The following is a 12,500-nucleotide window of genomic DNA, read 5'->3' as shown; positions in this document are numbered from 1 at the left end:
CCTCGCTCCAGAAGGAACTGCAAAGTAATGAAGCCACTGGGAAAGCAATTGAGGTGACGCAGGCAAGAAAGCGGCTACCGCAGATAAAAGTAGTCGGAATTAGTGAGGAATTATCAGACGAAGAAATCAAGGCGTGCTTGATAACCCAAAATGATCTGCGATGCACTTCAGATGACTTTGTCCTCACCAAGTCATGGAAGGGAAGGGCGGGAATAACCAAGTGCTTCGATATCACTGTGCGAGCCAGCGAAGCGTTGAAGGGGCGGTCACACCTCAACATCAAGTGGACCCGCTGTCGCTTCTTCGACAACACATTCATCCCACGCTGTAAAAATTGCGCTCAGGCCGGGCACGTCGAGAAGTTCTGCAGGGGGCAGCCAAGGTGCACTGACTGCGGGGGGGCACACCATCTCAGGCAGTGCAAGAGCACAGAGAAAAACTGCTGTGCCTGTGAACGCGAACTCCCCCTTGCGAACAGAGACCACTCGTTCTTGAGCCTGGACTGCCCGGTGTTTAAAGAGGCACAGGCAAGACGGACCAGAGAAATAATAGCCCATCTATAAAGGTATAAAGGCTTAACCGAAATACAAACCAGAGAAGAAGGTCCTAAAACCGATAAGTAAGAGAAAGGGGAAAGGGGAAAGGAGAACACAAACAACATGAACAGTACGCAATCACTGAGCATACTTCAAATAAACCTAGGCCGCTCATTCCAAGCAACAAAGAACATTAACGTCACTCACTTAGATCACAAACAAGACATCTCTTTTTTACAAGAACCATACTTTTTAAAAAACAAAGTAATAGGTTTCCCATTAAAAACTCGAATTATACAGGGCAGCGACAATCCAAAAACCGCAACAATAATACATAATGAAAACATCGAAATATTTCCTATGAGAACAACACAAACAATGATAATTGTTAAGCTAACCTGGAACAACGTAGAGTTAATAACAATAAACTGTTACTTCCCACCACAGACAGATACACTACCTCTAATACTAGAAATTGAACAATTCCTAAGACAAATCCAGCCAGGAGAAAATGTACTCCTGGTAGGTGACTTTAATTCTAAAAACACAATATGGGGAGGAGAGGTAACAGACAAGAGAGGTTTGGAATTAGCAGAATTTGTAAACCGCCACGACCTCAATGTGCTCAATGATCCCCAGTCCCAGCCAACTTTTCAAACAAAAAACGGAAGGAGCTGGATAGATCTCACAATTTGTTCCACGCCATTGCTCAGACAATTAAGAACTTGGGAGGTGATGGACGAGGAAAGCGGCAGCGATCACCGGTACATCAAAGTGGAATTTTTTGAGATCACCAGCACAAAAGAGAAACGTCTTACCAAAATGGGCGAAAAGAAGGTATTGGACGCATTATGTCGAGACTTATGGATCAAGGATACGGCACAAAGAAAAATAGAAAACAAGAACCAACTAGAAATTATAGTGACCCAGTTTTACAAAAAAATAGAAGACTTAAAAAAGAAATTTGCAAAGAACGTGAAGAAAGTAGATCAAAAACAAAAGCCGTGGTGGAAGCCAGAGTTAGAAATTCAAAGGAAAAAAGTACGAGCGATGCGAAGGCGATACCAAAGATGCACCGATGACCTGAGGAGTCACTTTAAATCACTTTACCTCGAAGGACTCAAACAATATCAGAAAGAAATACAGGACGCCAAGAATAAATCCTGGAAGGATTATTGCAGTAAGCAGGACAAGAACCCCTTCTCCCTTCCATACAAAATAGCGGCTGATAAAATAAAAAGAGAGGTAGTCTTCCAGAGTCTCATAAAAGAAAATGGAGAAGAAACAAAGACCAAAGAGGAAACCGTTCGATATATATTGCAAAACCTCTACGGAACTGAAGCTACCACCTCGGAAACAATGCAAAACGACAGCATCCATAAGGAAACAGAAGACGACGCAAGGGAGATTATTGAACTAACCGAACTGGAAGTCGACCACGTTATAAATAATATTAGAAGGAAGATCAGCCCAGGACCCGACCAGATAAATACCGGATTTATGCAATCACTCTACCACGCGCACAAGCAATTCTTTATTAAGATATTCAATGCAGCACTCCAATTCGGACATTTCCCTTCTGCCTGGAAAACATCAAAAGTCATTCTAATCCCCAAAAGCAGAGAACACAGCCCGCAGGCAGCACACAAATTTAGACCCATTGCCATAAATTCTATACTCGGGAAAATCTTCGAAAAGCTGCTATATCATCGTCTCTATTATTACTTTGAAACAAATAATCTCTTCCCGGACAATCAATTTGGATTTACAAATGGCAAATCGGCCATCACCGCACTGTATAAACTAAAACGGGACATAGTACATTCCCTTGAAAACAAAGACAACATCATAGTAATTTCATTAGACATAACCAACGCATTTGGAAATATAATTGTCGATAGAGTAAAAAAAAGATTTAGGGATTTAGAAATACCCAAGGATCTGAGTCAATTGGTATTGCACATGCTAGAAGATAGATCAATCAGTTATGAACTGGGGAAAAACAAAATACAGCTAAAGCTAAACAAAGGAGCACCACAAGGCTCCCCCTTAAGTCCGTTTCTATGGAATGTAATTGTTTCCGAATTGTTAGTGGCAGTAATGCCAGAAACTACCACAATACAAGCATTCGCGGATGATTTAACACTAGTGGTTAGGGGTAAAAGTAGAGCCAAACTAGAAGCGGAGGCGGCGAAGGCACTGACGATCATACACGAATGGAGCACCCGGAATGAGCTGAACTTCAGCCTGGAGAAATGTGAATTCATCAACCTAGGGGCCGCGTACAAGAATAGATCTCCAGTCATTAAAATTAATGGCATTTCAATTAAGAGAGTCCAACAAACGAAAATTTTGGGGGTGATATTCGACAGCAAACTTTCGTTTATACCACATTTAAAAATGGTGAAGCAAAGAATCCAAAGGATCACGTCTGGTCTGGCACATTTTACAGGAATGAACTGGGGCATGACACCAAAACACCTCCGACAAATCTACTTACGGGGAATCGAACGCATGATAGTATATGGCTCTCCAATATGGTACCCGGCAATATCCGCACGGAACAAAAATAACACAGAGAAGATAAATAGACTGAAGGCAATTCAGAGAATCCCCTTGTCAAAAATTGCTAAATCTTTTCATACAGTATCGAACGCAGCTCTAAATATTGTCTGCAACATTCCCCCGGTACACATAACAATAGAAAGAGAAAACACAATTTTTAACATCATTCATGGAGACGGAACATTCGTGTTTAATGGTCAGGCTTTCGGGAAAGAAGATATCGCCACCAAGATTCGGCCATTCCAAACACACCCAGCAAAAAAGAAAAAATATGACTACTCAAAGTCAATCGAGGCAACCGACTACAGCTTCTATACCGACGGATCGGCTATGGAAAACAAAATTGGCGCAGCCTTCGTCATCATAGACAAGTTGGGCAGAACAATAAAATACAAACAAATGAAACTTCCAGAGCACTCAAACAATTTCGAAGCTGAGACTGTAGCTATCTATGAAGCCATAAAAGAAATGGGCACAATGAGCCAAATTCATACATACCAGATAGTAACAGACAGTTTATCAACACTAGAAGCTCTCAAAAACCCAAATAACACGAACCCATTCGTTCATAAAATTAGACAACAACTAAACCAATTAGAAAATATTAAAGTAAGACTTGTATATACGCCGGCTCACATGGGAACTACAGGTAACGAGCTTGCCGACCAATTGGCTAAGGAGGCGACCAAAGAGGGCGAAGAATACTCAGTTCCAATGTCAATATCATTCATCAAAAATGAACTTCGAAAACAAGGCAGGCATGAATGGAATAAATACTGGAATCTGCAAGGCAAAGATTCATACACTTATCAATGGATAAAGAACACACAACTCATCCCAACATCTTTCCCACCGAATTACTGGTTAGTACAGGCAGTTACAGGACATGGCCGATTCCCCTTTTATTTCAAGCGATTTGCCATAACAGACCATGAGCAATGTGTGTGCGGAGTTGAAGCACCATCATTCGACCACTACTTAGACTTATGCAAATTAACAGCCAAGGAAATTAAAAAATTGAAACAAAAATACACCAAACCATCTAACTCCAAACTGGAGATGATTGGGGACAAAGAAAGCGTTGAAGTGATAGAGGAAATAGTTCAGAAAATAAACGAAAAAATTGTACAAGCATAACCATGCATCAGTGCTCATTGGGACTGGAAAAATGAAAATATGAGTCATGAGAAAAAAAAAGAAAAAAAAATAAAAATAAGGAAATTCTCTCACAACAAACCCAACTAAATAACTCCCCTCCGTGGCTTAATTTCGTCGTTGGGAGGGGCAATCACTGCACGAATTTACATGGATTCGCACCATGGTATACTTCTTGACACGGAAAACATCAAGTGCCACGTTCCTTTATCACCGCAATGGGTTGTTGGTAGATCTGAACCAAAGAGTTCACCAATAGATCCCAGACCCGAACTTCACCAATAAGCGGGGTTGTTGGTTGATCATGGGCACCGAACCCCACCTAGGATCCCAGACCCACGCTTTCAAGTGCAGGGTGGCAGGTCGATCAAGGACATTATGTCCCATCTGGACCAAAGAGACCACCAATAGATCCCAGACCCGAACTTCACCAATAAGCGGGGTTGTTGGTAGATCACGGGCACCGAACCCTACCTAGGATCCCAGACCCACGCTCCCACGAGCGGGGTCGTCGGTCGATCAAGGACATTATGTCCCAAGCCAAGATCCCAGACCCACGCAATCTCCACGAAGGAGCATCAGCAGGAAAAAAAAGGAACAACACGGCACAATCAAAGGTACTCAGGAGGAGAGTCGTGCACTCACCCCCGGCTGGCATGTTTGGGCCACGGAGGCACTGAAATAACAAACATTTAAATTACCCCAATTCAACTTCAACCATAAACATTTCTCTCCCAGTGAGCACCAAATTCAAACACAAAGAATCACTTCAGGAATTGTGAGGCCAACAGAGATTAGGGCGAAGGGGAAAACCAGGAAAATATAAAGGGGCGACACAATTAAAAGATAGAGCAGCCGCGCAACTGAACGCCACACAATATTCTACATTATAGGAGTTTGCCGCTAGTGAACGGAATCACAGACGAATAGGAAAGGGAAAGAGGAAAAGAGCAGGAACATGAACAAACAATAAAGAAAAGACAAGAGAAAAAAAAAGAACTACTGAAGCAAGATCATAGAATATCAACCAAGTTCGAGTAACAGAACCGATTGGCCGGCAAGCAAATCAACATACATGGCAGGAACAAAACAAACAAAACCCACACAAAAGAGGTAACGAAACAGGTCCCACCAGCCCTAAAATCCTAACTATCTCACCTTAGAGCTTCCACGACAGGTAAGAGCACCCTACCCACACATAGCTAGAAAACACCACCTAAATTAGGATAACATTACACACACATTCGGTCGACAACGACACCACATTAGGAGCAAAGGGTGGGATGGGAGGGTAAGCAGATGAATAATAGGTGAGGGCTACAGCTTTGAGGGGGACATAGGGAAGGGTGGTGAGATCCGGTGTTAAATGGGGAGGGGGAGGGGGGGATAAAGCAGAGGCAGCACCTGCTGCCTCTGCTCGTGGTAAAAAAAGTCTTTTTGAGGACGCAGGAGACAACAGGATCTCAGGGAGCAACCTGAGAATGAATCTGGGCGAAGGACACGCAGAATACGGCGGAGCAGGTGACGAGAACGAGGTTTCGGGCACGAAGACCGCGGCCAAACAGCAGACACACAGAGAGCCGATGGAGAAAGGCCGTGCAGGAGTACAGCGGAGCAAGAGCCATGAGAAGAACCACGCATCAAGATGTCAAAATGTGAAGAAAGAAGTAACCATGTATCAAGATTGAACTAAACATAAAAATAAACACCTGCTGTCTGGGTCCGCTTCCGTGGCTGGGGTGACTCTAGATGGTAGATTACATTTTTTCTTTTTTTTTTCTTTTTTTTTCCTTTTAAAAACAAAAATTTTCTTTTGGCGGAAGCCCTATTCGTTTATTTTTAATTGATTCAAGCCTGTTATACCACGGTGGCACGGGCAGAGGCACATTATTTTATGTTCTTTTATCACTGCCTCAACATAACTTTTGTCCCTATCTACTACTGCCGCCAGGGGGCCCGAGTGGATCCGGCCAGCCATTCTCACAGGAGCGAGTTTTTCAAGGTTTTCGACAACAAAAAGAGTGAGTACGCTAAAACCTTTGCACACTCCTCTACTATAAAGTGACCGAGACCACCCGGGTGCCGAAAACCGCACGAAAATCGGCCAAGGAACGCCAAAAATCCGAGTTTTCATCGATGTAAACAGCCTCTTGGCGGCCATTACACAAGGAACACCCAAAACTCGACGATAACAGCAAATCCGCGGCTGATTTCGGCTGAATTCCGGTGCCGGGAGAGTCCTGGGGAGTATCCGAAGATAGGACAGCCAGTTTTGCGCGGGGATCTAGGGCGAAACGTCTGAAAATCGCCGGTTTTCCGACCGAAGTGAGTCCAGTTTCCCGCCAAAACATGGGCGCGGCCATATTGGATTGAGGTCACATTTTCGCCAAAAGTGGAATAACTTTGGAACGAAAGGTCGCAGGAAGACAAAACTGGTATCATTTTGATCAGAAAAAAGTGCTAATAGTGATAGGAAAAAACGCGGTGTTCCTACGTTAACTCTAACACCAAAATCCGGAACCCCCCTATTACCAGGGTTGAAAACCTGCACATTGTGGCCAGGTTGAGCAACTGGATTAAACCAAATTTGGCGGAACTAGGAAATTCTTGCTGAAAACGCTCGGAACCAAGTCCTGGTGCCACAGAACAGCAGAATTATTCTTCTCAGTTCAAGGGGGCCACAAAAGAACAAGGAATTTCAACTTTCCTGACCATTTTCTACAGTTAGACAAAAACAGCAAATCCGAGGCTGGTTTCGGTTCTTTTCTGGAGCCGGCAGTTCTGGAAGTGCTTGAAGACTGGATACACGCTTTTGCTAGTAGTTCTGGGGCGAAACGACAGGAATTGACATTTTCCGAATGTTCTGAGTTCGGATTCCCGTCAAAATGAGAGGCGGCCATCTTTGATTGAACACTTCACGCCAAAGGTAGAATAACTCCGGAACGAATCCCCGTAGAGAGACAAAACTGGTATCTATCTGTTTAGCGGAAAACGCCAACAGAGACAGGAAAAGCGCGGCGCCTCTACGCTGCCAAGAACACCTAAAACCGGCAACCTCTACTACCAAGGTTGAGGAACATCTCTGGCGATACCAGAACAAGTTAAAAAGGAGTAACTTTCTTCCAGACGGCAAACAACGGCTTCGAAGGCACAAACCCTTCTCTTGGAACACAGCGTGGAGATTAGGAGAAGATGTTGAAACCCAAGGGGATGAGAACGGAAACCCAGAAACAAGGACTGGAGGGAAGAGGACCTCTACAAACGGCAAACCCAGCAGTGGGGCCTACGTCAAAGGTCCTAAAAAACACAGGAAGCAATGACGACTCTGCAATTACAGACCCCACGCAAGGGGCGAAGACAGACAAGATACAGAAGAAGAAGACCAAGAGGGTGGAACAAAAACAAGTGACCAACAAAGAAGAGAAGGCAAAGAAAGAAGAACCACAAGGAGCGATGCCCGCCAAAGCTTCTCTTGAAACAGATTGGTGGAGCCCAACCGAGAATGACCAGGTAGAGGGAGGCAGCCGAGGAACCGAAACCGAAGAAGCTGAAGGAGGAGAGGTCCACCCTCAAACACAAACGGCTGCTAACGAAGGAGCGCTAGACAACTGGGACGAAGACAGAAATTCACAATCGTCACTCCCAACCAGCCGCGGAGAAAAGGGTACAGTTTTGTCTAGACTTTCCAAAGCAGACAAGAACACTATGAGGGCTCTCATTAAAATCTCTACATTGACGGGCGGCGACGAGGCGGTAGCCCAGCAGATTGAAGCGATAATCTCCGAACAAGCTAAATTGAAAAACCTGTTAATGGAACAGGCCCAACAGATTGCGTTCCAAAAAGGCAGGATCGAAGAATTGGAGAAAAGAAGACAAGAAGAACTACTCGAACAAAGGGAAGAGCCAACACAGAGCAACACTCCCGCAACCGAGAGCCGACCAACCTATGCTCTGGTGGTATCTTCCGGAACAATGGAGAAAAAAGAGGTCGCATCGCTTCTGAGGCAGCGGGTGGATCCCCTCGACCTGGGAATCCAAGAAGCAACAATTCGGCCAGGGAGAGAGGGAATTGTCGTGATGACGAAGTCAAAAGAAGACTCAGCTAAGATTCTCCAGTTCATTCAGAAGGACAGAGAACTGAGAAATGTTGAAGCCAAGCTCCCAAAGGAGAACAGGATCCATAAGAAAATAATTGGACTCGAGGATGAAATTGACGAGGTCAATCTCCCAGCCCGAATCATCAGGCAAAACCGTTTGGTGTGCTCGCCAGAAGACATAACAATAAAGAAGACATGGCCGGGCAAGAGAGGCAAGACAGTGATTCTTGCCCTAAATCGAAGTGCAAACAAAGCAATCGGAAGCCGAACTGCACTGAACATCGGCTGGTCACGATGCCCGATCTTTGACGACATCTTTTGGCCCAGATGCACAAGATGCGCCATGCACGGCCACATTGCTCCCGATTGCGATGGCCCCCAGCGCTGCATTAACTGTGGCCAACGAGGTCACTACCAAAGAGAATGTGAAGCAGAATCGCACTGCAACATCTGCGAGACTGAGGGTCGCACGGAGACAGATCATTCTATGATGTCCAGGGAATGCCCGGTATACATAACAAAGGTACAGGCCGAGAAAGGCAAAATTCTAGCTAGACTAAACTAAGAGTACCCAACACACAGGCACAATGGCGAATAGCACTGAAATACAAATAATACAGGTAAATTTAGGCAGGGCATTTAAGGCAAATCAGTCACTAAACAATTTTCAACAAGAAGAAGAATTCGACATATCTGTACTCCAAGAACCATATTCGCTCAACAACAAAATCATAGGGTTTCCGCTAAAGCATAAAGTTATAGCCAACAACAAAGACCCGAAGACAGCCATCATAATACACAAAGAAAATATAACCGCTTTCCCAATTATTATAGAACAAAAACTAATAGCAGTCAAGATAAATAAAGGTGAAAGAGAATTGGTAATTATCAACTGCTACTGTCCTCCGAATGAAAACGTCGAGCTGGCAATGTCAGCAATAGGAAACATTTTACAGAAATTTATAGACATTAACACGATAATAATGGGTGACTTCAACTCAAAACATCAAATTTGGGGAAGCACGGAGACGGATGAGAAAGGTGAAAAAGTATTAGAATTCACAGTATTACACAACCTGACATTATTAAATGCCAAAGAATCACCTCCGACATTTAAAACAAGTAGGGCGAGGGGTTGGATTGACCTCACCATATGTGACGCAAACCTAAACCAGGATATTAAAAGCTGGGAAGTACTTAAAACCTATAATCACAGCGATCACAGATACATTAAAGTTGTTATTAAAAATGAAGAACTTCCAGAGGAATATGGCCTAACGTTAAAAGGGCAAACAAAAGTCATGGAAAAGTTGCAAATTGATCCCTGGTTTGAGGAAGTCCAGGGGAAAATAAACACGAAGGAAAGTATTGAAGAAATAGTGAATACGCTACACGAGAAAATCGAGAAACTTAAGAAGGAATTCAGTAAAAAGAAAAAACCTTCTAAACAAAAACCGAATACTTGGTGGTCAAGAGACCTAGAAATTGAAAGGAAGAGAGTCAGAGCACTACGAAGGAGGTATCAAAAGGCGAAAGGGGATATCAGAGAACAATACAAAAAGGAATACTATAAAGAACATGACACGTATAACAACATGATAGAACAGGCTAAAAACAACAGTTGGAAAACTCTATGTACTAAGGCTACGAAAAATCCATTCATCCTACCGTATAAAATTGCACGAAATAAGATGAAAACCAAGGTTATGTTTAGAAGCATCACAAAAGAAAATGGAGAAGTCACAAAGACTCTTCAGGAAACAATAGAACACATTCTAGGAAATTTATACCCTAACTGCATGGAAAATGACGAGCCAGGACACAGTCAAATACAATCAAGCAACGACACAATAAACAATAACAAACAGGGAGGAAATTGGACATCGGGAGCAGAAATGAGAGAAAGAAATTTACCCAGTGATGACCTCCCATTTACAGAGATTGAAGTAACGCAGATAGTAAAAAATCTGAGGAAAGATGTAACCCCCGGACCAGACAACCTAAAAACTAACCTCATACAAGTGATGTATGAAAGGCATAAGACTTTCTTTGTCAATCTTTTTAATGCATGCTTAAAGCACGGACATTTTCCTCAAAGATGGAAAGAATCTAAAATTATATTGATTCCAAAAGGGAACGGAGAGGACAAATCCGAGGAAAACAAATATCGCCCAATAGCTATTAACTCGATTTTGGGAAAAATATTAGAAAAGCTCATAAAAGATAGAATCTATTATTTCTTGTTTAAAAATCACCATTTTAACAAAAAACAATTTGGATTTACCCATGGGACATCAACAACCACGGCATTGGAAGAAATAATCAAACGAATAAACCAAGCGAAAATTGATAAGCTAAACAGCATGCTAATAGCACTAGATATTAAAAACGCATTCAATTCTATAAAACCCGAAGTAGTTATTCAGAAATTAGAAGAATATAAGTGTCCCAACAACCTAATAAAACTAGCGGACAATATTCTACGGAACAGGAAAATAATCTATGAAACAGATGGAGTAAAAATTAAGAAAACACTAACTTCAGGTTCCCCACAGGGGTCACCTTTAAGCCCACTCTGTTGGAATATAACAATAGGCGACCTATTAGAAACTCAGCTTCAAGAAGGAGTACACATCCAAGCCTTTGCGGACGACGTGGTGTTACACATAAAGTTCCGCTCAAGAAAAGAGGTGGAGGAAAAAGCTACGAAGGCACTAACACTAATAAATCAGTGGGCACATCAAAAAGGAATAACCCTGAATAAGGAAAAATCGGAATATATGATAATCGGAAAGCAGTACATTAGCCATCAACCCCAAATAAAAATCGGACAGGATAAAATCAAAATGGTTAACGAAATGAAAATTCTAGGGGTGGTCTTGGACACAAAACTAACATTCCTCCCACATCTAAAATACTTAAAAAGAAAAGTAGACGAAGTCACGTATAATTTAAGTCGTACAATAAAAGACGACAAACATACAAATAGAAACACACTACAGTTAATATATAAAAGGGGTATAGAACGAATGGTTACATACGCCTCCCCAGCATGGTATAGCCGAAAAACCATTTTTATTAAAAAACTGAAATCAATCCAAAGATTACCTTTATTATTAATAACTAAATCATTCAAAACAACATCAAATCTTTCACTCAACATATTAGCAAACATTCCACCTCTCCATTTGACAATCGAAAAAGAAAACGAATTACACTACATACTTAAGAAAGGAAAGAACTTCACATGGCAACAGAAAGTATACACCGAAAACGAAATAATGAAGAAACACGACCAATGGCAAGATCATCCAGCAAATAAAGTTAGCATACCCTTTGGAACAACAGAGGAAGAAGCAGACTTCAAAATATACACAGACGGATCAAAGAAAGAAAAAGAAACAGGAGCGGCATTTATAATACTAAACAAAGATAACCAAATCCAAACAGTGAAAAAATATAAACTTCCAGAACACAGCAGTAATTACGAGGCTGAGATCATTGCAATCCAGAAAGCAATAGAACATATCTGGCCTCTACAAGCTTTCGTTAAATACCAGCTTTTTACAGACAGCCAATCTGCACTTCTGGCAATAAAAAATCCAGATAACCTAAATCCAATTATTTGTAACATCAGGAAAACCTTAAGCCAAACACAAAGTAAAGATATTAAACTGACCTACGTAAAAGCACACAGTGGGAATATAGGGAACACATTAGCCGACGAATGCGCAAAAGAAGCGAGCAAAGACGGAGAGGAAATATTTGTTCCCATAACGAAAACAGTTATAGCAAAAGAATTAAAGAAAAAGTTAAACGACGAGTGGAATGAATTATGGAAGAAAGAAGGCAAGCATAGCTACACATTTACATGGATAAGAAATACAAATTTCATTCCGCCACATTTTCCAACTAATTACTACACATCACAGGCAATAACAGGACATGGAAGATTTCCATTCTACTTTACACGATTCGGAATACTGCAACAAGCGACATGTTATTGTTCAAACATAATAGAAAGTTTTGACCACTACTTACAGCAATGTCCCATTGTAACAAACGAAAGAAAGGAACTAAAAAGAATTTTAGGACAAAACCTGCAAAATAGAAAGCCAGAAATAATCAAACAAAAAGAAACAATGAA

This window comes from Rhipicephalus microplus, unplaced genomic scaffold (assembly GCF_043290135.1).
Source record: "Rhipicephalus microplus isolate Deutch F79 unplaced genomic scaffold, USDA_Rmic scaffold_874, whole genome shotgun sequence".
NCBI lineage: Eukaryota > Metazoa > Arthropoda > Arachnida > Ixodida > Ixodidae > Rhipicephalus > Rhipicephalus microplus.
The sequence above is the reverse complement of the archived record's forward strand: the minus strand, read 5'-3'. Positions refer to the sequence as shown.